The following is a 25,573-nucleotide window of genomic DNA, read 5'->3' as shown; positions in this document are numbered from 1 at the left end:
CGCTATGAGATTAGAAATCAATTACAGGGGAAAAAACGTAAAAAGCACAAACACATGGAGGCTAAACAATATGTTACTAAATAACCAAGAGATCACTGAATAAATCAAAGAGGAACTCAAGAAATACCTAGAGACAAATGACAATGAAAACACGATGATCCAAAACCTGTGGGATGCAGCAAAAGCAGTTCTAAGAGGGAAGTTTATAGCTATACAAGCCTACCTCAAGAAACAAGAAAAATCTCAAATAAACAATCTAACGTTACACCTAAAGGAACTAGAGAAAGATGAACAAACAAAAAAAACCAAAATGAACAAGACGAACAAACAAAAAAAACAAAACCCAAAGTTAGCAGCAGGAAAGAAATCATAAAGATCAGAGCAGAAATAAATGAAATACAAACAAAGAAAACAGTATCAAAGATCAATAAAACTAAAAGCTGGTTCTTTGAGAAGATAAACAAAATTGATAAACCACTAGCCAGACTCATCAAGAAAAAGAGGGAGAGGGCTCAAATCAATAAAATTAGAAATGAAAAAGGAGACGTTATAACGGACACCACAGAAATACAAAGCATCCTAAGAGACTACTACAAGCAACCCTATGCCAATAAAATGGACAACCTGGAAGAAATGGACAAATTCATAGAAAGGTATAAACTTCCAAGACTGAACCAGGAAGAAATAGAAGATATGAACAGACCAATCACAAGTAATGAAATAGAAACTGTGGTTAAAAATTTTCCAACAAACAAAAGTCCAGGACCAGATGACTTCACAGGTGAATTCTATCAAACATTTAGAGAAGAGCTAATACCCATCCTTCTCAAACTCTTCCAAAAAATTGCAGAGGAAGGAAAATTCCCAAACTCATTCTGTGAGGCCACCATCACCCTGATACCAAAAGCAGACAACGATACTACAAAAAAAGAAAATTACAGAACAATATCACTGATGAATATAGATGCAAAAATCCTCAACAAAATACTAGCAAACAGAATCCAACAACACATTAAAAGGATCATACACCACGATCAAGTGGGATTTATCCCAGGGATGCAAGGATTCTTCAATATACGCAAATCAATCAATGTGATACAGCATATTAACAAATTGAAGAATAAAAACCATATAATCATCTCAATTGAAGCAGAAAAAGCTTTTGACAAAATTCAACACCTATTTATGATAAAAACTCTCCAGAAAATGGGAATAAAAGGAACCTACTTCAACATAATAAAGGCCATATACGACAAACCTACAGCAAACATCATTCTCAATGGTGAAAAACTGAAAGCATTTCCTCTAAGATCAGGAACAAGACAAGGATGCCCACTCTCACCACTATTATTCAACATAGTTTTGGAAGTCCTAGCGATGGCAATCAGAGAAGAAAAAGAAATAAAAAGAATACAAACTGGAAAAGAAGAAATAAAGCTGTCACTGTTTGCAGATGACATGATACTATACATAGACAATCCTAAAGATGCTACCAGAAAACTACTAGAGCTAATCAATGAATTTGGTAAAGTAGCAGGATACAAAATTAATGCATAGAAATCTCTTGCATTCCTATACACTAATGATGATAAATCTGAAAGAGAAATTAAGGAAACACTCCCATTTACCATTGCAACAAAGAGAATAAAATACCTAGGAATAAACCTACCTAGGGAGACAAAACACCTGTATGCAGAAAACTATGACACTGATGAAAGAAATTAAAGATGATACCAACAGATGGAGAGATATACCATGTTCTTGGATTGGAAGAATAGATATTGTGAAAATGACTATACTACCCAAAGCAATCTACAGATTCAATGCAATTCCTATCAAATTACCAATGGCATTTTTTACAGAACTAGAACAAAAAATCTTAAAATTTGTATGGAGACGCAAAACACTCCAAATAGCCAAAGCAGTCTTGAGGGAAAAAACGGAGCTGGAGGAATCAGACTCCCTGACTTCAGACTATACTACAAAGCTACAGTAATCAAGACATATGGTACTGGCACAAAAACAGAAATATAGATCAGTGGAACAAGATAGAAAGCCCAGAGATAAACCCACACATCTATGGTCAACTAATCTATGACAAAGGAGCCAAGGATATACAATGGAGAAAAGACAGTCTCTTCTATAAGTGGTGCTGGGAAAACTGGACAGCTACATGTAAAAGAATGAAATTAGAACACTTTCTAACACCACACACAAAAATAAACTCAAAATGGATTCGAGACCTAAATGTAAGACCGGACACTGTAAAACTCTTAGAGGAAAACATAGGAAGAACACTCTTTGACATAAGTCATAGCAAGATCTTTTTTATCCACCTCCTAGAGTAATGGAAATAAAAACAAAAATAAACAAATGGGACCTAATGAAACTTCAAAGCTTTTGCACAGCAAAGGAAACCATAAACAAAACGAAAAGACAACCCTCAGAATGGGAGAAAATATTTGCAAATGATTCATCGGACAAAGGATTAATCTCCAAAATATATAAACAGCTCATGCAGCTCAATATTAAAAAAACAAACAACCCAATCCAAAAATGGGCAGAAGACCTAAATAGACATTTCTCCAAAGAAGACATACAGATGGCCGAGAAGCACATGAAAAGCTGCTCAACATCACTAATTATTAGAGAAATGCAAATCAAAACTACAATGAGGTATCACCTCACACCAGTTAGAATGGGCATCATCAGAAAATCTACAAACAACAAATGCTGGAGAGGGTGTGGAGAAAAGGGAACCCTCTTGCACTGTTGGTGGGAATGTAAATTGATACAGCCACTGTGGAGAACAGTATGGACGTTCCTTAAAAAACTAAAAATAGAACTACCATATGACCCAGCAATCCCACTACTGGGCATATACCCAGAAAAAAACATAATTCAGAAAGACACATGCACCCCAATGTTCATTGCAGCACTATTTACAATACCCAGGTCATGGAAGCAACCTAAATGCCCATCGACAGACGAATGGATAAAGAAGTTGTGGTACATATATACAATGGAATATTACTCAGCCATAAAAAGGAACGAAATTGGGTCATTTGTAGAGACGTGGATGCATTTAGAGACCGTCATACAGAGTGAAGTAAGTCAGAAAGAGAAAAACAAATATCGTATATTAATGCATATATGTGGATCCTAGAAAATCGTACAGATGAACCAGTTTGCAGGGCAGAAATTGAGTCACAGAAGCAGAGAAAAAACGTATGGACACCAAGGGGGGAAAGCAGTGGGGGGTGGGGGTGGTCGTGTGATGAATTGGGCGATTGGGATTGACATGTATACACTGATGTGTATAAAATTGATGACTAATAAGAACCCGCTGTATAAAAAAAAAAATTGAAAATAAAGAAATTAATTAAAACAAAAAACAAAGGATGGTTCCATGGAGGAAGGATTAGTTTATTGTCACCAGTCCTGAGGGCATCAGGGAAACAGGTAAAGTCAGAACTGAGTTTGGAGTGTGAAGGAGGCAGTATGCAAAGTGGAAGCTATGGGAGGATTATCCCACCATGTGGGAATGGCCTGAACACAGGTGGAGAGCTGTGATAAAATCTAGAACATGCTGTATTGATGTTAAAGGTGATTGAATCTTGGGGTCTAAAGGCGTTGTGGGAGATAAAGCTAGCATGGGGTGGGTTTCACATCATGGTGAGACTGGTATTCACCCTTTCTACACGTATTTTTCGAGCACCTATCATGTATTATGTTCTAGGGGCCATGAGTAACTGAATAAGCAGGCTCATTCTTTGCCTCCAAGGACTGTGAATTCTACCATACGATCTAGAGGTGACTGCATCCATCCAAGGGAGCGATTAGAGAAGACGTCAAGCCAGATGGTTACGTGATCAGAACTGTGGTTCAGAAATGTTGCTGCTAGTGGTGTGGAGAATGGGACCTGGGACTCTGCATTCTTGGCCCTCTCAACGGGGGTTGTAATGTGGCTTACCCTTACCCACTTCTGCAGTAGTCCCTTAAGGGGTGGTCTGGCCCAGCCTTACACTCTCTGCACGACGGAAAACTGCCCCACTTATGACACCACGTGGAAAGCAACACTTCAGCAACCACGCGCTTAACCGTCGTTACGAATGGGCCTGACATCGTTAAAGCGTGGGCTTTGCTGTCATGGCGATGTCCCCAGAAATCCAGTTTGCTTCACATTCAAAGCTGTGTGACCTCGGACATAAGCCTCGGTTTCTTCATCTGTAAAATGGAAACAATAAGAAAACCGATCTCGCAGGGCACCTGCGAGGGCGAAAGGAAGCAATGCGTTCAAAGGCAAAAGGGGCCGGAGGAAGTAATTCCGTGTTAGCAAGCGTCGCCTTGAGCCGAATCGGCCTCCCTAGGACTTGCGCTGAATCCAGATGCTGGGTCTGTCCTCTGAGCCAACCCTCTTCCACTTAGCACATCCTCTCTGGAGCCTGGGACCCTGCCCCCGTGGATGCGCGAGAGCCAGCTGTGTTTGCCATCCCTGGAGGTATCTCATTTTACAGCTGGGCAAACCACAGCAGGCAAAGTTCACGTCTTTGCAAAGTCACGCAGTTACAGAAATGTCTGGGCAGCAGGTGGCAAAATGGTGTTGTTATCAGAACCACATAGATAATCATGCCTCGCTGCTAATCATTCTCCATCTACTTCATAGTTTATCATGTACAAGGGGCTTCCACATCCATCACCTCGTTCGGCCCTCCCAACGCCCCGTGCAGGGTGATTTACTGCGGAAACGCTAGTGCCTCACACTTGGGGAGCACATTGCCCTTTCCAAAGCACTTCCATGCCCGTTGTCTCACTGGCTGTTCCTCACCAGCCTCGGGAGAGAGAAAGGGCAGGAATTATCAGAGAAAGAAGCCAAGGAACAGAGAGGGCACAGGCTGGCACAGATCCCACAGAGCACTGACCCATCCGGGCCTCAGACTGAGAGCGTGGCCCCTTCACACCTGACCTGCCCCCTGGCCCTGCACATGTTTCCTCTCACACCTCTCCTGAACACGTGACGTGTTTCCCCCGCTTCTGGGATGTTAGGCTAAAACTAGCAAACAGTACACGAAACTTGTGTGCAGCCAGGACCACTGCTTTCACTGAGCTGAGTCATTATGTCCTTCGGTCAAGGCCAAGGTCTAGGCACCACCATCACACCTGTGTGCACCTGCTGAGCGGTGCAAAGCCCTGGCACGTGCACTCGGGGCCTCCGGGGCAGGCGGGATGGTGGCGGTGGCCCGGGTCCAAGTCCAGGCTGAGCATTTCTCTGTCAAGCGGAGGTCGAGAGACCCGGCCACATGTGTGGGCTCCCTTCCTGCTGCCTTCTGCTCACCGGCAGACACTGAGGTTGCAGCTGGTCGTCCTAAGCCTGTCAGTCCACTTAAGGACTCCTGCCCAGGCCTGGCCTGGCCTGCAATTACCAGAGGGAAAGAAGAGACACAAACGCCACCCAGCCTCCTAGGCCATCTGCGTCACAGAGAGGGGATGCTCAGGCTGGGGACACAGCCAGCCACGTCGGGTGCGGTCTGTAGGTTCAAGGGGTGGGATGGGGGATGGGAGACAAGGCCACAGGTGGAACTGCTGTATGGGCGGGGGGCACCCTACCCCTGGTGGGAGGCGCAGGGGGAGGGAGCTTTGGAGACAGAATCCCAGCATGGGTGGGAGACCGCAGGGAGTCACGTGCCGGACAGAGGCCGAGTGTGCCCATGGTTATTACTTCCAGGAGGCGGGAGAGGAGGAGGAAAGGAAGCAGGTGCTGCCCCTGGCTCAGTACTCTCTCTCCCATCCCTGTTTCGGGCTTGTGTCGTTCTGTCTTTGTGGGCACCATTCTCTCCTCCTTTTATGATGATGGGTTTGGTTGTGTCTTCTGTAAAGTTTACACCCTGAATGTTGTGTGAGGTGATGCATTGGGATGGTGGGTTCATGAAGCGGGAATGACTCTAGGAAAGGGAAGGTGAGATTGGAGCCAAAGTCTGGGAGGGGATTGTAGCCCCGTGGGTCTCAGGGAAGCAGTGGGGAGCATTTGGGTGCGGGCATGAGGAAGGTCCAGTAAACCTGTCATTTACATTCACGACTTTGCAAAGTCTACAAGCTGAGTTTGACTTTTCACTTTTTTTTTTCTTTCTCTCAGCAAACTTCCCCACCTTGAATAGATTGTTCTTTCCAAGATGCACCCCTTAAGGGCTAAAGTCCTCGGTGATTATTTTAAAAAGCTGGCCGGTTGGCTTCCCGAGTTTGGAAGTGCTCCAGGAACTTCATTCTCAGGTAACATGGCAGAAAGGAAAAGATTCGGATTTAGTAGAGCTGGATTCAAGTCTTGGTCCTACTTTTTTTTAAATGAATAGACTAATTTTAGGGCGGTTTTAGTTTCACAGCAAAATTGGGCAGAAAGTACAGAAGTTTCCCTGTACCCTCTGTCCACACACATATGCAGCTTCCCTAACGACATCCCACACCACAGTGGTACATTTGTTGTAACTGATGAACCTACATTGATGTATTATCATGTTTACATTAGGATTCACTCTTGGTGTTGTACATTCTACGGGTTTGGACCAATGTACAGTGACCTGTATCCGTCATTATAGTATCATACAGAATAGTTCCACTGCCCTAAAAATCCTGTGCTCCATCCCTCAACCACTGATCTTCTTACTGTCTCCATAGTTTTGCTTTTTCCAGGAAGTCATCTAGTTAGATTCGTCTGACTTTTTACGATTAGGTTGAACCATGTGAAACTGACATTGTGTATAGGTCGATATCGGCAATTTTGTATGGTTTAACGTGGTAGCCGTGGGATGCTGGGTGAGTCACTCAGCATCTCTGGTGCTCTCCTGCTTGTGTCCATGGTCTTACTGTGGACTCAAGCTTCTTCCACCATCCCTGTGTCCCTAATCAGTTCCCAAGTCTTGTAGTGTCTACCTCTGAAATCTCTAGAATTGAACTCGTTTTCTCTACCTTCCCGGTATTGCCTCGGTTCAGACCCTCATCCTATTATGCCTGGGCTCTCCTAACAGCCCCTGAGTTATTTCCACGACCTGGGCCTCCTATCATAAGCAGAGGTAACGTACAGAATCTAGGTGTAGATCTGGATAGATCCCCGACTGCCTTAGTTACTGTTCGGTGGCTTCCATTGCTGTGCCACCACCTATGAGACACGGCCTGGATGCCACGGGGGAGCCTTTCTGATCCGAACCCTCCTTACACCTCCAGCTCTGCTCCCCGACTTCCCCTCTGTAGACCTGGGCACTCAGGCCTCGCACTGCACCCTCCTTCCCCGCGGCTCAGTGCCTCTGTGCACATCCTGCTTTCCCTGGCTTAATGCTCTGTTCTCTCCCCAAACCGAGAAGAATCCTGTTCCTCACACAAGAGCCAGCTCCTCCCTCTTCGCCCTCAGCTTCCAGGTCGCTCAGCACTTTCTAGTGTCTGTTTACCTGACTTTGAGCCAGAGGTGGGGACTCTGCCTTGTTCATCTTTGCATCCCCAGCGCTGGCATCCAGTAAATGCTGGTGGAACGGACGAACAGGTCAATAGGTGAATCTGTGCGGCATGTGGACATCTGAGGAGAAAGGCCAGGAACTATTTCTTCCCACAGCAGAATTACAATACTTTGAAATTCCTTGTGTTCTCTTCTTAAAGCCCCAAACTGTGAAGTTTCAGACAAAAGTCTTGAGGTTTTATTTCAGGCAGGATTCTGAAAGACAGCAACAAAACGCTTTCAAGGACAAAGGGGTGTCATTTTAGATAAATTCTGGTCGGTGATCTGACTGCGTTGGGTCCCAGTGTGTCATTGCTCCCAGGGGAGGACATGCATGCTTGAGTGTGTGTGTGTGTGTGTGTGTGTTGCGGGGGAGCGGCTGGCAGACAAGCAACCAAAGCTTCCTACAGGGCTCTTAAGAAGAAGCACTGTGTTTATACCACGATCCGTTTTCTATACAGAGTTTAGTGCCTCCATGAAGCCATTGCATATTCTAGTCAATCGAACCCAAAGCTGGCCGGAACGGAGACAAGAAATGCTGCATCAGATGGTCTGAATCTTCTGGTGACCATGAAGGTTTTGAATGCCCTACCCATGACTCATTAACTATAATTCTATTCTTGCAAAATACTGGGGGGCTATCTCTATTGACCTTTATGCCTACATCCTATCTCCTCTTGTTATTGAAACATTAAGGACTAGGGGTCACCAAATAGAACAAAAAGCTTCTTTGTACTTTTCCTTGGAGGTGACAGCTGTAGGCAAGTGTTCTGAATTAACTGGCCCCTTCTCAGCCCAGCACCCCCCGGAGTGGTTGGAGACAACACCCCTTTCTTGGGGTTCAGAGCGCCTCCAAGTTCTCTTGGGGTTGTAGCTGTTCTGCTCTTGCTGGCTGGACTGATCTGGGCCTGGGTGGACTCTGATCAAGAATGTTTGCCAGATAATGTTGAGTAGATGGATTTTAGGATGAAGATGGAGTCCAGAATCTTCCAGCTCACCAGGCTGTTCTCAGTGTGCCAGGCACAGGTGATGGGGGCAGCTCCAGCCCCACATCCAGAAGATGTAGACCTCGGGATGTAATCCCAACTTGTCATTAACCCAGGGGACAGGGAGATCGTTACTTTAATAGGCCACACTGTTTTCAGATCTTTGTAGGCTGTGCACAAACTTATTTTTGGAGGCTCCATCCTACAATATATAAAAATGTACCCGTATCCCACAATAAACACACACGTGTACATAGGCATGTCATTAAAGATTGAGTGGGAGCTTCCCTGGTGGCGCAGTGGTTGAGAGTCCGCCTGCCGATGCAGGGGACACAGGTTTGTGCCCCGGTCCGGGAAGATCCCGCATGCCGCAGAGTGGCTGGGCCCATGAGCCATGGCCGCTGAGCCTGCGCGTCCGGAGCCTGTGCTCCGCAACGGGAGAGGCCACAACAGTGAGAGGCCCACGTACCGCAAAAAAAAAAAAAAAAAAAAAGATTGAGTGGGTTGCAGTTGATTAGCTTGTCATTTTAAGCTTTGTAAACGTTTAATTAGGCACATTAATGTTTGCCTTTCTAGTTTTCTTCTCACGTTTTGGAACCAAAGTATCTTTTTCAGGTATAGCTGCGGGGCTCTTTTGTCTCCCGCCGAAGTATTTTTTTTAATAATTTAAGATTCGTTTGACTAGCCAGCATTTGAACCCAGGCAACCTAACCTGGCACATGAACACACTTTCTTTTTTTTTTTGGCCGCTCTGCGCGGCTTGCAGGGTCTTAGTTCCCCAACCAGGGATTGGACCTGGGGCCCCTTGCAGTGCAAGTGCAGAGTCCTAACCGCCGGACCACCAGGGAATTTCCCTGCCAAAGTATTTTAATGAAATATTTCCCAACGCAAGCATCTATGTGTGAGTCTTACCCTAGACTCAGCCCTGCGGAACTGCTCCCACTTTAATCAGCTGTGCTCTGGGCCTGCGGCACAGATGCCTTCTGAGGTCTCCCCCAACCACAACTCCAGAGAAGGCATTTACCTCTTTCATGTTAGATTCCCTGATTTTGGATCCCAGACCTTCCTCTTTCATAATATACTCCCTCATTTTGGCAAATCATGTCACATAGAAAATTCTAGAGAAAGGTACTCAGAAGCCTGGAAAGTAATTTCCCACTTTTTATTCTTAGGAGGGTCTTCTGCTCGCAACAATCCCCTTTACGAACACACAGACACACACACACACACACATACACACACACATACACACACACCCTCACTCTCTCCTTTCCATCACACAAAAGTTTTGTTTTATAAAATTATAGTTTTGATCTTGGATTCTATTTACATTTTCGTTAAAACAATCTAATTTGCCTCAAGGCAATGTAGATGACTTTGATTGACTACTGTAAGGCATATGCAACTAAGGGTAGAAAAGAAAGGCACCAAAATGAGTGTTGGGAACTGAATTATGTTCTCCCCCCAGAATCAGATGTTGAAGCCCTAACCCAAATGCAATGTGACTATTTGGAGATAAGGCCTTTAAAGGGGTAATTAGGGTTAAATGAAGTCATAAGGGTGGAGCCCTAATCCACCAGGACTGGTGTCCTGATAAAAAGAGTAAGAGATACCAGAGCTCACTCTCTGTGTGCATGCACGGAGGAAAGGCCAGGTGAGGACAGAGTGAGAAGATGGGTGTCTGCAAGCCAAGGGGAGAGGCCCCCAGAGAAACCAAACCTGCCGGCACCTTGATCTTGGCCTTCCAGCCTCTGGAACTGTGAGCAAGTAAATGTCTATTGTTTAAACCATCCTGTCTATGGTATTTGGTTATGGTGGCCCTAGCAGCCTAACACAATGAGTATTTTAAGGTTTTATCTTACTCTGTTGGTCATATGTGCTTAATAAATCTTTTCTTATCTGATCCTGGGAGAAGTTCATTGAAATAATAACAGTTTTTAAAGGGACCAAATAAGAGACCTATTTGAAAGGATGGTCAGGCCTTGCTGACTCAGCTGAGGCTGGCAAGTAGAACAGCTCGGAAGCAGCGTCCTCTGAACCCTGGCCTCCCATGTTGAGGCCACCTGGAGCTTTTCAGTCTGTAGATCTCACCTGTGTGCCCGGCGTACCAAGCAAGACTAAGCGTTCTTTGCACTGGCGGGTTTGCCTTTTGCCTTCTGCTCTGATGGAGTGATGTCGGAGCTTCCCCAGCTGTTTAATTCCCACGTGTCATTGGTTTGTCATTTGAAAGTTAAATCACAGACCTGGATGGCGGCCAGGTGTTGGGACTCCCCCCAACCCCCCACCCCCACCCTGCCCGCTTCTAACTTCCGATTTATACCTGTTTATTTACTGATAAACTGAAGTGCTCCTTGCTGCATTTCCCAAATAATCCAGCAAATCCTTGAGATTTATTTTAACGATTGATTAGAAAAGTCAATGTTGTACACAAAGGATTAAAAAAAGAAATATTTGGAATCTACTTAAGTATGTGTTATCTCAAAGGCAGTCTTGACTCCTCCAAATTGATAATGGCCACAGGCAGAAAGGGGTGGGAAACTCCTATGTATATATTGCATGGTCTATACAATGGGAAGGACGCTGGGCTGGCCCCCCAAAGACATTGATCTTAACCTGAATCTATCCACTGATGGATGCTGTGACCTCTATCAAGTTATTTAACCTCACCAAACCCCAGTTTGCTTATATTTTTTATTGTGGTAAAAAGCACATAACAGAAAACTTACCATCTTAACCATTAAAAAAAAATGTCTGTAACCATTCTTTAAGTGTATAGTACAGAAGTGTTCATTACACGTGCCTCGTCGTGTAACAGCTCTCTAGAACTTCGCCATCTTACAAAACTGAAACTATACCCACTGAACAGCTCTCTATTCGCCTCCTCCACTGCCCCTGGCCACCACCATTCTTCTTTCAGTTTCTAAGAATTTGGTGATTTCTTTTTCATTATTAACAACACCCATCTACAAAAAAGGGAAACGTCATTCTAATTTTTCCCACCTCCCATCCTTGTTGTGGGGCTATGCTGAGACCCTAAGTCACTCTTCAAAGGCCAGGAATTATTTCAAACCAGAGCCAACTTCCTTGAGGTGGGTGAGGATAATCTTGATGTAAACTGACAGTTGGCTTAAAAAGTCTTAAGAGTCTGGTTATTTGGGGGATGTCCAGAATTCTGATCGCATATGTACCCCAACAATTTTCAGGAGAACTGGAAAAACTCATTGAAAGGGTATATTGGGGGGACATCTTTTCACATAAATACAGATACATGAATGTTGAGTACAAAGTTATTAACTGGCTTAGCTTCTCATCTTAGAGTTTCTTAATTCAGTCCTTAGTACATTGTACTTGAATCTTTCTCATCTCTTACCTCGGTCAGCTGATTGCCAAGACTGATGCCTTCCCAGATGAAAGAAGAAAATCTACATCTTGGATTGCCAGGTCTTTTTATAGTTCATTCTTTAAATCCTTCCATTTCGTGTTTTGTAATAGATACAACATATTAGTACTTGGGTACAGGTAACTAATTTATACATAAATAAATACATATGTATTGGAGTGCATGTTTCTTCCCCCCTCTTTTTTTTTTCTTTTGTTTTTAAATTAATGACAGGCAGGAACAAAAAGTTTCAAAGGCCAATAAACTACTTCCAGTATCAGTCTGGGTTCTCCAGAGAAATAGAATCAATAGGAAATACACACACACACACACACACACACACACACACACACACACACACAGATATTTATTTTCTATTATATTTTAAGAAATTGGCTCATGCCGTTGGGGGAGGTGGCAAGTTGAAAATCTGTAGGGCAGGCTGACAACTCGGGCAGTATTTCTATGTTAACAGCCTTGCAACAGAATTTCTTCTTCTTCTCCGGGAAACCTCTGTTTCACTCTTAAGATCTTCAACTGATTGGATGAGGCCCACCCACCATATCGAGGGTAATCTTCTTTAAGTCAACCAATTATAGTTGTTACTCACATCAACAAGATACTGTCACAACTCCTAGATTAGTGTTTGATTATAAAATTGGGTACTATACAGCCTAGCCAAGTTGACGCATAAAACTCACCATCGTACCATCCTATTGCCAAGTTTCCTAACTGATGATCTGGCTTCAGTCTGTCCCTGCCCCAAGCCCCCTCCGTGCCATTTGCAGACTCAGCTCACTAAAGGATGTTTCTGGGCAGGTGTCTCTGCTGGACATCCGTCACCACTGATGAAGACCAAGTTCTTGGATTTGCATTAGCTGCCCGTTAGAGCCCAAGTGCCTCTCACCCACACCCCAATCTCTTTGTCAACCGAAACATCCTATTCAAGTTCAGTCCCACCCCCTACTGATCCTCAGCCCACCCAACCCCCCCACCCGGGCTTTTCTGACAGGGGGCCCCCTGGAGCAGGCCTCGGGGCACGTCTCCCTCCCCCTTCCAGCTCTGCCTATCAAAATCCCCCCTCTTCAGTCAACCTGTCCAGTATCCAACTCATTATCTTACTCAAGATATGCTTCTTTTTCTGTATTTCTGGGGCTCTTTTAATGTATGCCTTCCCCTTGCAGGAGCTAGGAATCTCAAATAAAACTTTAATACATGGCAGACGGGGGGAAGATATTTCCAATGCCTACAACAGTCAAGGGAATAATTTCTAGAATATACAAAGAGATCCTTCAAACCAACCCAGAAGGACAAGGAAAACCAATAGAAAAATGGGCTGGAGATATCCCAAGGCAATACCCAGAAGGGGAAGCCCAGGTAGGCAATGAGTAGATGAATAAAGGCTCAAACTCACTGAGTCAAAGAGACGGAAATTAGAACAACGTTGAGACGCCACTTTGTAATGGACCAGATGGCAAAAATGAGAAGGGTAGGTAAGCCCAGTTGTTAGGGTGTGAGTGATTTCAGGTCTTTCCGTGTCTTCATCCATCACTCTATTGACTGGGGAGTCACTACGTTCCTTAGCTGAGGTTTGCCTCTGAGCCCCATATCTGCAAATCCAACCCATTTTCAGACCTCTGTCCTTCAAAGTTCCATTGGTTTACCCAAGACCGCATGTCCAAGACAGAACTTGTACTGTGCTTCTCTAAACCTGATTCTTCTCCTGTTTCTTGTCCCAAAGGGCCACCTGCCATCACTAGTTTGCCTAAATCATTCCTAACTTCCCCTCTCTGTCACCCCTTTCCCCATCTGTCACAAAGTCCCCTATATTTACCATTCGTGTATTTGACATCTGTCTCCCATGTTGCATCTTTTCCAAATGCTATCCTAGCTTAAGCTATTGTCATTCCTGCCCTGAATTATTCAAATTGTTGCTCGATGGTTCTCCTTCCCTACAATCTTGCTAATTTAATAAGGAGTGCTTTCTATTTGACAACCACTTGGACACAAGGGTGGATAAGATCCACTCCATGACCTCAAGGAACTTCCTCTTCTCTGGTAGGAGGGAAAGACAGATATGCAGAGAGAGAAAAAGTGTAGTTACTATGGCAGCAGGGGGAAGAGTACCCGATACTACAGCCCATCCTTCGTAAGCCAGGCACGTGATCTTCTTAAAATTCAGGTCTGATCCTATGCCCCTGGCTTAAAACTCTCCAGAAGCTCCCTGCTGCTTTTAGGATGATATCCTTGATATGGTGTAAACTCATGCATGGCTGTCTTGGCCTGCCTTTATAGTTCCTGTATGAATTCTCTGGCTGTATGAAATGACTCATATCCCACACACATAAACCATCCTCTCTTTTGCCACTTGATGGACCAACCTATAGCACCCACTATAAGTTGAGTGGTATTTGGGGTTGGTGAAAAATTAGTTACAGTTCTGATGAAGTTGCGTATTAACCATTTGCAGTTTCCCCCGTCACTCCCCTGCTCAAGGACGTACAGTGATAAACCAACAGACATCAGGCTCATTAAATGCCAGCAGCGTGCAATGCATCATGCTTGACATCGTGGGGGGAGGCAGAGATGAGTCAACAAGCCCAACCACCTGCTTTCTCCCTATATCCCCAACTCCACAGCCACTGTCTCTTCCCTAAACACTCAGCTCTCCAAGTTTGAATACTGCTCCTTCCATGTCCAGCTCAAACATGTCGTGCTCCTTGAAAGGTTTTCTGTTTTCCCCAGTGGAACGTCAAAGTCTCCCCTTTGAGCTCCTTTTGCACGGTCTGCCTGCTTCTCCTTATGCCGTCTTTGCTTACGTACACCACAAATGCCTGTCGCGGCCCAGACTCTGATCTCCTTTAACACTGAGATGCTCTCTGATTTAGTTGTCTGGCACGGTCTGGGTACCCAACAAATGTGCTAAATTGGTGAGAAATAGTTCTTGTTTTCCAGGAGCTCACAATTCTCTATTCACTATGGAGTCGAGTCCAACATTTCTGGCAAAAATGTCAAAGCCTTCTAAAATCAGACCCCACCTTACCTGATCACCTGCTGCTGCTTCACCAGCACAGACCCTCGGTGTCAGCCAGCCTGGTCCTTCATCACACTTGAAATATGTCAGTTCATTTGTTTACGTCAATGGAGTTCATCAGGGTGAATACTGAAAATGTATGTTGAGAACCTACCGCATGTCAGACCCAGCTCTAGATAAAATGATGAGAAAATTAGACGTGGTTCCTGCCCTACTAGAATGCATAGAATGAGAAGGAAGCCAGGATTAAGCAAATAATAATTACGAATTGTGAAAAGCACTATGAAAGAAGCAAACATCGCTATAAGGGAACATAATAGAGGTTGCCCAGGCTGCTCCCCTCCCTGGGACATTGACTGAGCCCTCTCTGCCCCCGTGAATCCCACATCTCTTTCATCTCATTTATCCCCATGGTTCACTTCTGGGAAGTCTTCCCAGATCACTGCAGGCCCTGCCTGCCCCCCTGGCATTTATCATACGCGTAACCAAACCAGCACAACCGACACTTCTGCCAGCAAAGCTGCAATGAGACTTTACCTGTTGCAGGACTGCAGAGAGATCCCATCATCCAGGTGCTTCCACAGTTTCAGAACCAGGCTCATGGGCAAACAGTGCGATTTCTGGGATCTTCTGCACACTAGCTAACCGTTAGAGAGAAAACTCCATGCGAGGCAGCCCAGCCCAGATGACTGCATAGCCCCCTACCCATCCCCCTAACCCATCCTTACCTGACCTCAGCTTGACTCATCCCTGCCTGTGTATAGTCATGAATGATCTCTCTCTCCTCCCAGTCTCAGCCTCTTGCTGAAAAGTTATGTCCTGTTAACTTATATTTAACTCACTTATAATGATTTGAGCTCTCCTTGCCGATGCTGGGACATCTCCTTCAATTCCCAAAAGCCTAACAGACTCCCTCCACCTGGGGACAGACCTGTCAGTTGCGTCTGTTTTTCAAGGCAGTGGAAAGTTTTATATAATGACCGATAGGCTAGGCAACATGAATAAACAGTTGGGAGTCAGGGGTGAAGGGGTCAGGGGGGGGATTAGTGTTTGGGATACTGTATCTTATATTTTATATGTATTATTTCTAATTCTTAAGCATTCCTGCAAGGTAATATGATTATGCCCATTTTTATAGATGAGAAAACTTAGGACACAATGTAGAGTTCTCAAAAAATTAAAATGAGAACTACCATAGGACGCAGCAATTCCACTCCTGGATATAGATCTGAAAAAAAAACAAAAGCACTAATTTGAAAAGATACATGAACCCCAATGTTCATAGCAGCATTATCTATAGTTGCTAAGACATGGAAGCAACCTAAGTGTCCATCAACAGATAAATGAATAAAGAAAATGTGGTGCACGCGTGCGTGCGTGCGCGCGCACACACACACACACAATGGAATACTGCTCAGCCATGAAAAAGAATGAAATTCTGCCATTTGCAACAACATGGGTGGATCTGGAGGCTATTCTGCTAAAGTGAAATAAGCCAGACAGACCTAAACAAACATTGTATGATATCACTTACATGTGGAATCCAAAAAACACAACAAACTAGGAAATACAACAAAAAAGAAGCAGACTCACAGATAGAGAGAGCAAACTAGTGGTTACCAGTGGGGACAGGGAAGTGGGGAGGGGCAACAGAGGGGTCGGGGGTTGAGAGGTACAAACTATTCAGTATAAAGGGTATATTGTAGAACACAGGAAATATAGCCAATATTTGATAATAACTATACATGGAGTTTAACGTTTAAAAATTGTGAATCACTGTATTGTACACCTGTAACTTGTGTAATATTGTCTATCAGCTGTAACTCAATGAAATGTTAGGACACAGACAAGAAAAATAACTTGGCTGAGAGGCAAGGAGGACAGTCCTGTTTTTAGGCAAGTGACTTTAATACACTGTGAGACATGTTAGAGTAGAAGTTTGCATAAAGTGATGGTTTTCTATTATAATCTGAGTTTGCATCGGAAACGCCTGGAGGGCTTGTTAAAGCACAGGTTGATGGGCCCCACCCCAAGAGTGTCTGATTCAGTAGGCCTGGGGCAGAGCCTCACAATTTGCATTTCTAGTAAGTTCCCTGCTGATACTGATGCTGCAGGTCCAGGGACCACACTATAAAAAGCACTGTTGTAAAACACGGTGTGAGCCCAGAGGGGAGAGAAACTTCCAGTGCATCTGGGGCAGTGAAAGGAAACGTACATAGGGAAAGTGGCATCTGGGTTGGGCATGGAAGCTTGTATAGAAGGTCTCCAGCTCACTCACAGGTGCTGAAGGGAAAGACTGAACACATGCTGTGTGCAGACTTCCACATGCAAGGCAAGTTCAGGTGCGTGAGTAGCTCAGCCGGCACGTACAATTGGGGATGGCTCTGCAGAGCTCTCCCTGGCATGGCAGGGCCTGGCAGGGGAGTTTGGGGCCAGATGCAAAGCCACACTAAAGAGTTTGGACTTCATCCCTTGGGTACCAAGCTTTTAATCAGAAGAGTAATGCAATTCTCTTTGCCTAATTTATTCTAATTGTTCATTCATTAAAGATAAAAAGGTATTAATCACTAACTGTTCCAAGAAATGCTAGGGATATAAAAATCTCACAGTCTCTAAAAGTAATAACAACAACAAGTGGTATCTTTCCAGCCCTTTACTACGGTGATAAGGGCCTCACAGGCATGACCTCCTTCACTCTGTGACAGAGGTCCCATTTTAGATATGAGGAGACTGAGATTTACGGAGGCAAAGGCTCACTTCTTGAAAGTAGTTGAGTAGGGATTTAGGTCTAAGTTAAAAGGATCGTTTTTGTGTGTTGTTTTTTTGTTTGTTTGCGGTACGCGGGCCTCTCACTGTTGTGGCCTCTCCCGTTGCGGAGCACAGGCTCCGGACGTCAGGCTCAGCGGCCATGGCTCACGGGCCCAGCCGCTCCGCGGCATGTGGGATCCTCCCGGACCGGGACACGAACCCGCGTCCCCTGCATCGGCAGGCGGACTCTCAACCACTGCGCCACCAGGGAAGCCCCGTTTTTGTGTTTTAAATCTTGTTTTCCATGATAACATCCTTGAGTTCAAAGGCTGTATCTCTACTATCCCTTTCACCCTAAACCTGTCCCATCTAATATGCAGCATCCCTGCTGGGCTCGGTAAAAGTAGCCAGAGCTCGCCGGGCAATTCCTTTCCTCCAGCAGGTGCCCTGACCTCTGCATAAAGACGCAGGAGAGCAGGAGCTGTAGCTTGTTATCGGAAGGATCTGTGGTCTTCCTAGTGCAGGAATGTCATCCCGAGGGGACAAGTGGGATCTATCACTGTCAGACCGGAGGCCTTTTTTTATTCTTGCAAACTCAGGGCTTTTCAGATCTTTAAGGCTGATCAGATATAGAGCGCTACAATAGCTGACTTAAATCTCAGCAAGTGGGGAGGAGAGGCAGAGAGAGGTACCGCGCAGAAAATAAAGTACGCTGACTCCTTTTGGGAAGATAAAACATAACTCTCGGCACACACGGCACAATAAAAGCCCTTGGAGAACAGAGAAGATCTTTGTCAGGAATTCCGTCTCATTTAGCACCATTGTTTCACTGTGTTCCTTTCAGAATGAAAGTGATTCATCTTGCTTTTGTTTTCGGTTGTCTTTTTTCTCCTCTCGCAGAAATTTCTGTCTTCCATTAGGAAGCAAGCACTTTTTCCTCTCCCCTCTCTGCACAAACAGGACTTTCATTCTCCACGTGTTTAGGCTCAGCTCACAGAATCCAATTCCGTGATTTTTCCCCCCATTTTGTCAAGTAGTGATTCAGACAATACAGCTGTGCAGTGTGTTGTAAAAATATTTTAATGATCTCATTCTTTGCAACTCAGTGTGTGTGTGTGTGTGTGTGAGATGTTTGTGTGTCAGGCCACAAATATCACCATCATTTATTCGCTCAGGACATATGTGCCCTCCTGGGGACGTGAAGTAGCTGCTACACGAAGTGGTCACCGCACGAGGTGTGTAGTTGAAGAGGAGGGGCACAAAAAGGGGTTAATTATGGCGCAGAAGTTAAAGAATCGGGTGGCAAGATCAGAGATGTCCCAAGGGTAGATTTAGAGGCTCTGTTCCCTGCATTTGGACAAAGAAGGATACAACTCATAATGGATATTTCTACTTCATTATGAATTTTATCAGAAGGATTTCTGTGAAGAACAGGCTGAAGTAGCATCCTATATTCTCAGAGGCGTTGTACCTGCTGGGCGCTACTCACTTTATCCCATCATCTCCTGTTGTCTTCAAGTAGCCTCCATAAGGTGTGAGGAACCGAGGTTCACACAAATTGGGTGATTTTTCCAAAAGCTGGACAGCTCCAGAGAAGCAGAGCCTGGTTTTAATCTCCGGTCTCGTGACAAGAAGGGAGATTGGCTGGGGTGTGGAGAGCGGGGCCTGGCTTGCGAGCCCAGTCCAGATCTTGCCAGCAGTCAGTGATCAACACTTCCCGTTCTTGAACTCTTTCTGGGGCTTTCTCCCCAGTCCTTGCCCCTTCCCAGACTCCCGCAGTGAACATGTGGACATCGGAAGGCTGCCTGGCCTAGGTGCTGCGCTAAACCAGCCTGGTGAGCTACGGGGCTCCTGCCTCCCGGGTGAGTGGCGTTGAGAGGCTGTTTGCTGCACGATTCTGAAGGATGGAGCGCTGAGAGGGTCCAAATCCCTGTGCTGGGGAGGGGTGGGGACACACCCCCAATCAGAGGAGACCGGGAAGCTCGTCTGGCTTTCTCTGCCCAAGCCTCTCGGGCTTACCACTTCCCAACCCCTGGTAGAGAGCAGAGCGAGCTATGTGTCCCAGCAATGGTGTCCTCGAAGCCACCAGGCTTCCAAGATTCAGTTGATCTTCCTTCTATTCCACTCCTGTACTCACCATACCTTCTCTATCACTGTTGCTGTCTTTCCCTCTACCAGCGGGTCCCACCCGGAGTGCACCCAGGTCTGGCATTGGCCCTGGGGATCTCAATCACTCCCAGGACTCTGATTATATACAGTATATTGTATTATAACATAATACCACATATGATATACTTGCACGCACACATATATTATCCAAAGCCGTGTGTGTTTGTATAAACAAATGCACATACATATATCATTCCAATGCATGCATATATCATTCCAACGCATGCATATATCATTCCAATGCATGCATATATCATTCCAATGCATGCATGTATCATTCCAATGCATGCATATATCATTCCAATGCATGCATATATCATTCAAAGTCATGTGTCTGTATGAACATAGGTATACACCACACACACACACTCATGTGCAAACACACATACATCTTGCCTTTTTATTTTCACCTTGGACCTCTTCCTTGAATTCCAGGCTCATGAATCCAACGGCCTACTCAAATGCTCCATAAGGAGGCTTAATAGAAAGCTGTCTTAACGTGGCTCCAGCCATGGTAACTACTGCACTTCTCCTCGAACATGTCAAGCCCCACCGCAAACTTCTGCATTTCCTTAAGTGGCACCACCGTCATCTACACAGTTGCTCAGGCCAAGCATCTTGGGATTTGAGTTTTCTTCTTTTTGATTTCCCTCATGCCTTCCATCCAACCCATTAGTCAGCCCCCCATCGGCTCTACGTCCCCCCAGAATGTCTAGAACGCAGCCACCTCTCACCATCGGCACGGCTGCAGCCCTGGTCTGAGCAAGCGCCTGCTGGACCCCCAGTTCCCATGCTCTCCTCCCATCAGCCACACTCCACACAACAGGGAAAAGGCCTGACACCTTGTCCTTCCCCTGGTTAACCCTCCAGTGGTTTCCCGCTTCCCTGAGAGTGAAATGCAAACTCCTCACCATGGTCCCCTAGGCCCCCCATCATCTGGTCCCTGCTTCTGTCTCCCAGTTCATCTCCCTCATTACCTACATCTGGGTACACTGACCATCAGAACATCAAGCCCGCTCCTTTCTTAAGGCCTTTGGGGTTTATTTTCCTCCTGCCTGGAGCACTTCCCTTGCTCGTGACAGGGCTGGCACATTTTCATCTTTCGGAGCTCAACTCTGTCACACCCTCCCTGAGACAACTTCCCTGACCAGCCTCTCCAGCTCCGCCCAGTTCTCTGTTCAATCTTCTTTGTCCCACTTGGGTGTAGCTGAAGTGATCTTTTCCACTTATTTTTATACCCATCAGTTCATTTTCCCCTATGTTTTCATTGAAGAGTTCTACAGTTTTAGTGCTTACATTGAGGTCTTTGATCCAGTTTGAGTTAATTTTTGTAGACGATGTAAGTAAGGTAAGGGTCCAACATCATTCTTTTGCTTGTGGCTATCAAGTTTTCCCAGCACCATGTGTTAAAAAATATTGTTTCTCCATTGAATGGTCTTGGCACTCATGAAGAAAATCATTTGACCACTATTGAGGGTTTATTTCTGGGCTCTCTTTTTTTTTGTGGTACGCGGGCCTCTCACTGTTGTGGCCTCTCCCGTTGTGGAGCACAGGCTCCAGACACGCAGGCTCAGCGGCCATGGCTCACGGACCCAGCCGCTCCGCGGCATGTGGGATCTTCCCAGACCGGGGCACGAACCCGTGTCCCCTGTATTGGCAGGCGGACTCTCAACAACTGCACCACCAGGGAAGCCCTGGGCTCTCTTTTGTATTCCATTGGTCCATCTGTCTTTATGCCCCATTCATCCTTTTTCACCACTAGAAGGTACATTCCTCGAGGGCAGGTGCTCTGCCTGGCTTCCTGTAGCCCAGCCTCTGGCACAGAGAGGCTCAGTGAATTTCCGATGACTCGTTGCCTGGGTTTATTTCTGCTCTTCCTTCCGCAGCCCTGATGGACTTCCCTGCATGGCACCTGCTTGGCCTGTGACAGACATGCCACCTCCATGGTGCAGCCAGACAGACATGCTCCTCTTCCTTCGACTTTGGGTCAAAACTGATCTCCCTGTCTGCTGGGTCAATTTCACCTTGCCGTGTGCCATTCTGATTCTGTTTATAACTGGTGGTTGTGTAACCAGCCTCTTCTCAGTCTGCAGCTCCCTACTTCCAGATGTCAACCCCGGGCATGTGATCTTCTTGGAGCCACGCCCATCAGACCCTCAGGAACCGCAGCGGCGGCACACTCACCTGCCTTCCGGGGCTGCCCTGCTCAACTGGAACCCCTGCATCTCAGATGTATTGGAAAACAAAGGAAAGCCAAGCCACGCTCTCTTCCAGCCTCACCCAAGTCACAGCTAACGATGTGACTTGTGTTTTGCTTTTGTTTCCAGTCTCATAAATAAAGCCTCAGTAATGGCAGAGAGGGAAACCAGAGGACAGGAACACAGCATTACCTCATCGCATTACTACACGGATGCCTTTTCAAGGCCAACAAACTCAATTAGCTCGTTGGCAATAGCTGTACCAGCAGCGGGCTCTTGCAGCCGAGTTTATCGTTCTGAAGAAGGACACAGAAAGCAAATGACGGTGCGGTTCGCTATCAGAGCCGCCCCCAAACTCACCCGAAGTTGTGGCTCAATACCCAAGACGGCTCCCTTTCAACAGTTTTGAACTGTTCCCTAGAGTTCAGTCTTTTGCTATATTTAAATCTGGAGAAACCCAACGCTATCTGTGAAGTGTGTCCTAGTTATGTGTTACATCACCCATTCTTGAGCAACTTTGTCTTTTTTTTTTTTTCCTGTGAATAATCAAGGCTTAGAAGCACTGAGACCTAGAGGAATTAGAAAAGTTACCAGCGGACACTTAGCAAGTGGCCTTGTCTCAGTCACCACCTATTTATTCATCGTTCTTGAACATATCAAATAATCAGCCATCATTTTGGGTAAGTTAGAGAAGACAGAAAATTCTCATTCAGAATAAGTGGGGATGGAGGGCAGTCAGGGTTACTGATACGTCAAAATAATGTAATATGTCAACCACAGGTGTCATGAGAACGAGGAATGTTTTAGTTGAACAGTCCGGAGAATTTTACTTGCCCAGCCCTGTTATTTTACGGTTGAGAAAATCAAGAGATGAGAAGTTTATGTTCTATAGGTCACCTGGCTGGTCAGCAGAATGCAGAGTCACTATCAATCAACCACAGCCCTGTGCTGACCTAAGGGACAGTCCTGCAGGGTCTCTTTGGGAGGGATTTATGGTCCAGAGACTAAGAGGACTTCAAAGCAGCACATGGGGCCTGCAGGTGCTTTCAAGGTGATGTTGCTTTTGTCTGTAAACTAAACAAGCCCTTCACAACGTTGGCACTTTTAATATTGAGCTCTTTGTGTATAGTGCTAAGTCTCAGTGACACTATCAAACATCAAAACAGTCTAATTGCATAGAAAAGAAATGTATGGTTACCAAAGGGGGAAGGGGGGGTGTTGGGGGGGAGGGATAAATTAGGAGTTTGGGATTAGCAGATGCAAACTGTTATAGAGAGAATGGATAAACAACAAGGTCCTACTGTAGAGCACAGGGGACTATATTCAATATCCCGTAACAAACCGTAATGGAAAAGAATATGCGAAAGAACGTGTACGTGTATATATATACATCACTGAAGCACTTCGCTGTATACCAGAAACCAACACAACGCTGTACAGCAACGAGACTTCAATAAAAAATTAAAAACAAAAAAAACCTGTCCAATTGAAGGTATTCAAATTCCGTGGCTGGAAGGTTAAATCGTACTTCTCTCAAAGCAACCTCTCCTTCCCATCTTTAGCCCTAAGATTGCTTTGCCATCCCTCCTCTTTTAGAAACAAGAAGAGGAAGCCACGCACAGAGGGCCCACATCTTGCCTACCGACAACTGCTTCTCTGTCGAACTCATTTAGGACACACGGGGATTCAGTGCTGTGTTCTAAATGGCTCATAAATCATGCATTTCCTTAAGAAGGATTTTAAACAGGCCTGATGTGCTGGGTAGCATTCTCCTCCTCCCCTCGGGCAGACTAGCAAGTACTGTGTGTCTTACACATCTTTCATCTATTTACAGCTCCGAGAAGCCAGCGGCATGGGGGTGCTGGTGACATGTGATTCCTATGGAGAAATGGCCCCAATCCACAGAGGCTCTCTCTGGGCCTTCATAATGTAGGCGCGTCGTGGAACACACTTTGGTGAAGCTGTCCTTGACGGTTCAATGGACAAACGAAAACCAAAAATGGTCATGATGCTTTTCCAGCCGTGGAACTCTTAATAGGCTACTTGGATTTACCAGGGCTCAGATGCGTGTTGTTGTTTTCCCTCTGTCTCCTCATCTTTCTGTTTATCTTCACGACGAGGCCACGTATGTTACCGAGAAATATAGTAACTTTGGTGGCAGGCGTGGGCTGACATCCCAGGCCCATATCTTGCAGGTAAGGGACCTCACACACATTACATGACGGCTCTGACTCTCGTAGATGAAGGATAACAACAGGGTGGAGAGAGGATTGAATAAGATAATAGAGCGAGAGTCCCTGGGCCAGTGCGTAATAGATTATAGACGTTCTTCTTTCTTTATTCCATAAACATTCTTTGAGCACCTACTCTGCCAGCTCCACTTCTAGACAGCACCAAATAAAACAGGTGAAACCCTGCTTTCCTGGAACTAATGTTCTAAAGCAGGAGACAATGACAAACGAATAAGTACTATATATAGAATGTCACGGTGATAGCGGCCGGGGGAGAGATACCGCAGGGCAGGGGAAGGGGTATGTTGTGGGGGAAAAGGTGTTTGACATTTTTGATGTACCATCAAGGAAGGCTGCATGGAGAGGGCGGCGTTTGAGTAAAGACCTTAAGAGGTGATGGAAGGCGCTGTGGATATTGGAGAAAGAGTGTCCCTGGCAGGCGCAGAGGACAAAACACAGTGACGATTGCTACATAAAGAAGAGCTGTGCCCGCCCCGCTGTGGGTGGAGTGAAGTGACAAGATAAGCACAGCTCTTTGCACCAACCATGACCCTCCCTTTCTTCCTGCCTGGCTTAATCTAAGCCACACTCAGTATCACGGGAACCACAGGCCACACGTCTTTTGCCAGTTGGCAAGAAGGACAAGGAAGCCAGGTCGTTGACATCAGGAATATTTAAAGGTCTCTGCCAATGACTACAACATAGCATTAGGGGTTATATCAGTGTCCCCAGCGCCTAGCACATTGTAGGTGCTCATTAAATGCCTCATGGATGAATGGAGGGGTGGACAAGAATTCCAAGATGGCAGCAGTAGGCAGAGGTAAGCAGCTGGACACTAATCTAAAAAAAACCCTTCTGTGCAGAACTCAGCCGGGGAGATAGAATCTAGCAGAGTTGGGGGAATAAGGCCTATTTCGGGATGTCTGGAGAATCGAAAAAGAGAGCAAGAAGTGGTCTCAGGCACAGTAAAATAAGACAGGACACTTAATACTGAAGCTGAAGTTCAAAGACAAAATGGTACCAGTAGACAGTGGAGTCGATGCTACATTGAAAGGCATCAAGCAGTCCTTCCTAGACAAAGCCCTGTGCCCAAGTCTTTGCCGTGTGCATCTGACACTGTCTTAGTCTTATACAAGGGCCTTTGTCTTGACAGGTCAACTAGAAGGACCATACATTTTTTTTCTCGAAAGCTGAAGTAACTCAGCTGAACTGGCTGCCCATCACAGACCCTTGACTCATGGCGTTGAGGACAGAACCTTCTGGTTTGTTCTTGTCATTGTTGAGACCTATTGGACATACACTCTATCTCTTAAGGAGAACTTCATGTCCAATGATACAGTGGTCTTAC

General features: G+C 45.6%; 1 long non-coding RNA gene across 2 annotated transcripts in view; it reads left to right on the top strand.

Annotated features, from left to right (window-relative positions):
* LOC307197615 overlaps positions 1 to 9,167 on the top strand; it is a 127,590-nt gene extending 118,423 nt beyond the window's left edge. For both annotated transcript variants that reach the window (XR_013831466.1, XR_013831467.1), the window contains exon 5: positions 6,134 to 9,167. This is a non-coding gene — a long non-coding RNA (uncharacterized lncRNA). The remainder of the gene's footprint in view (positions 1 to 6,133) is intronic.
* Positions 9,168 to 25,573: the final 16,406 nt, after the last annotated feature.

This window comes from Stenella coeruleoalba (genome assembly GCF_951394435.1).
Source record: "Stenella coeruleoalba genome assembly, chromosome: 15".
Classification (NCBI taxonomy): domain Eukaryota; kingdom Metazoa; phylum Chordata; class Mammalia; order Artiodactyla; family Delphinidae; genus Stenella; species Stenella coeruleoalba.
The sequence above is the reverse complement of the archived record's forward strand: the minus strand, read 5'-3'. Positions and strand labels throughout refer to the sequence as shown.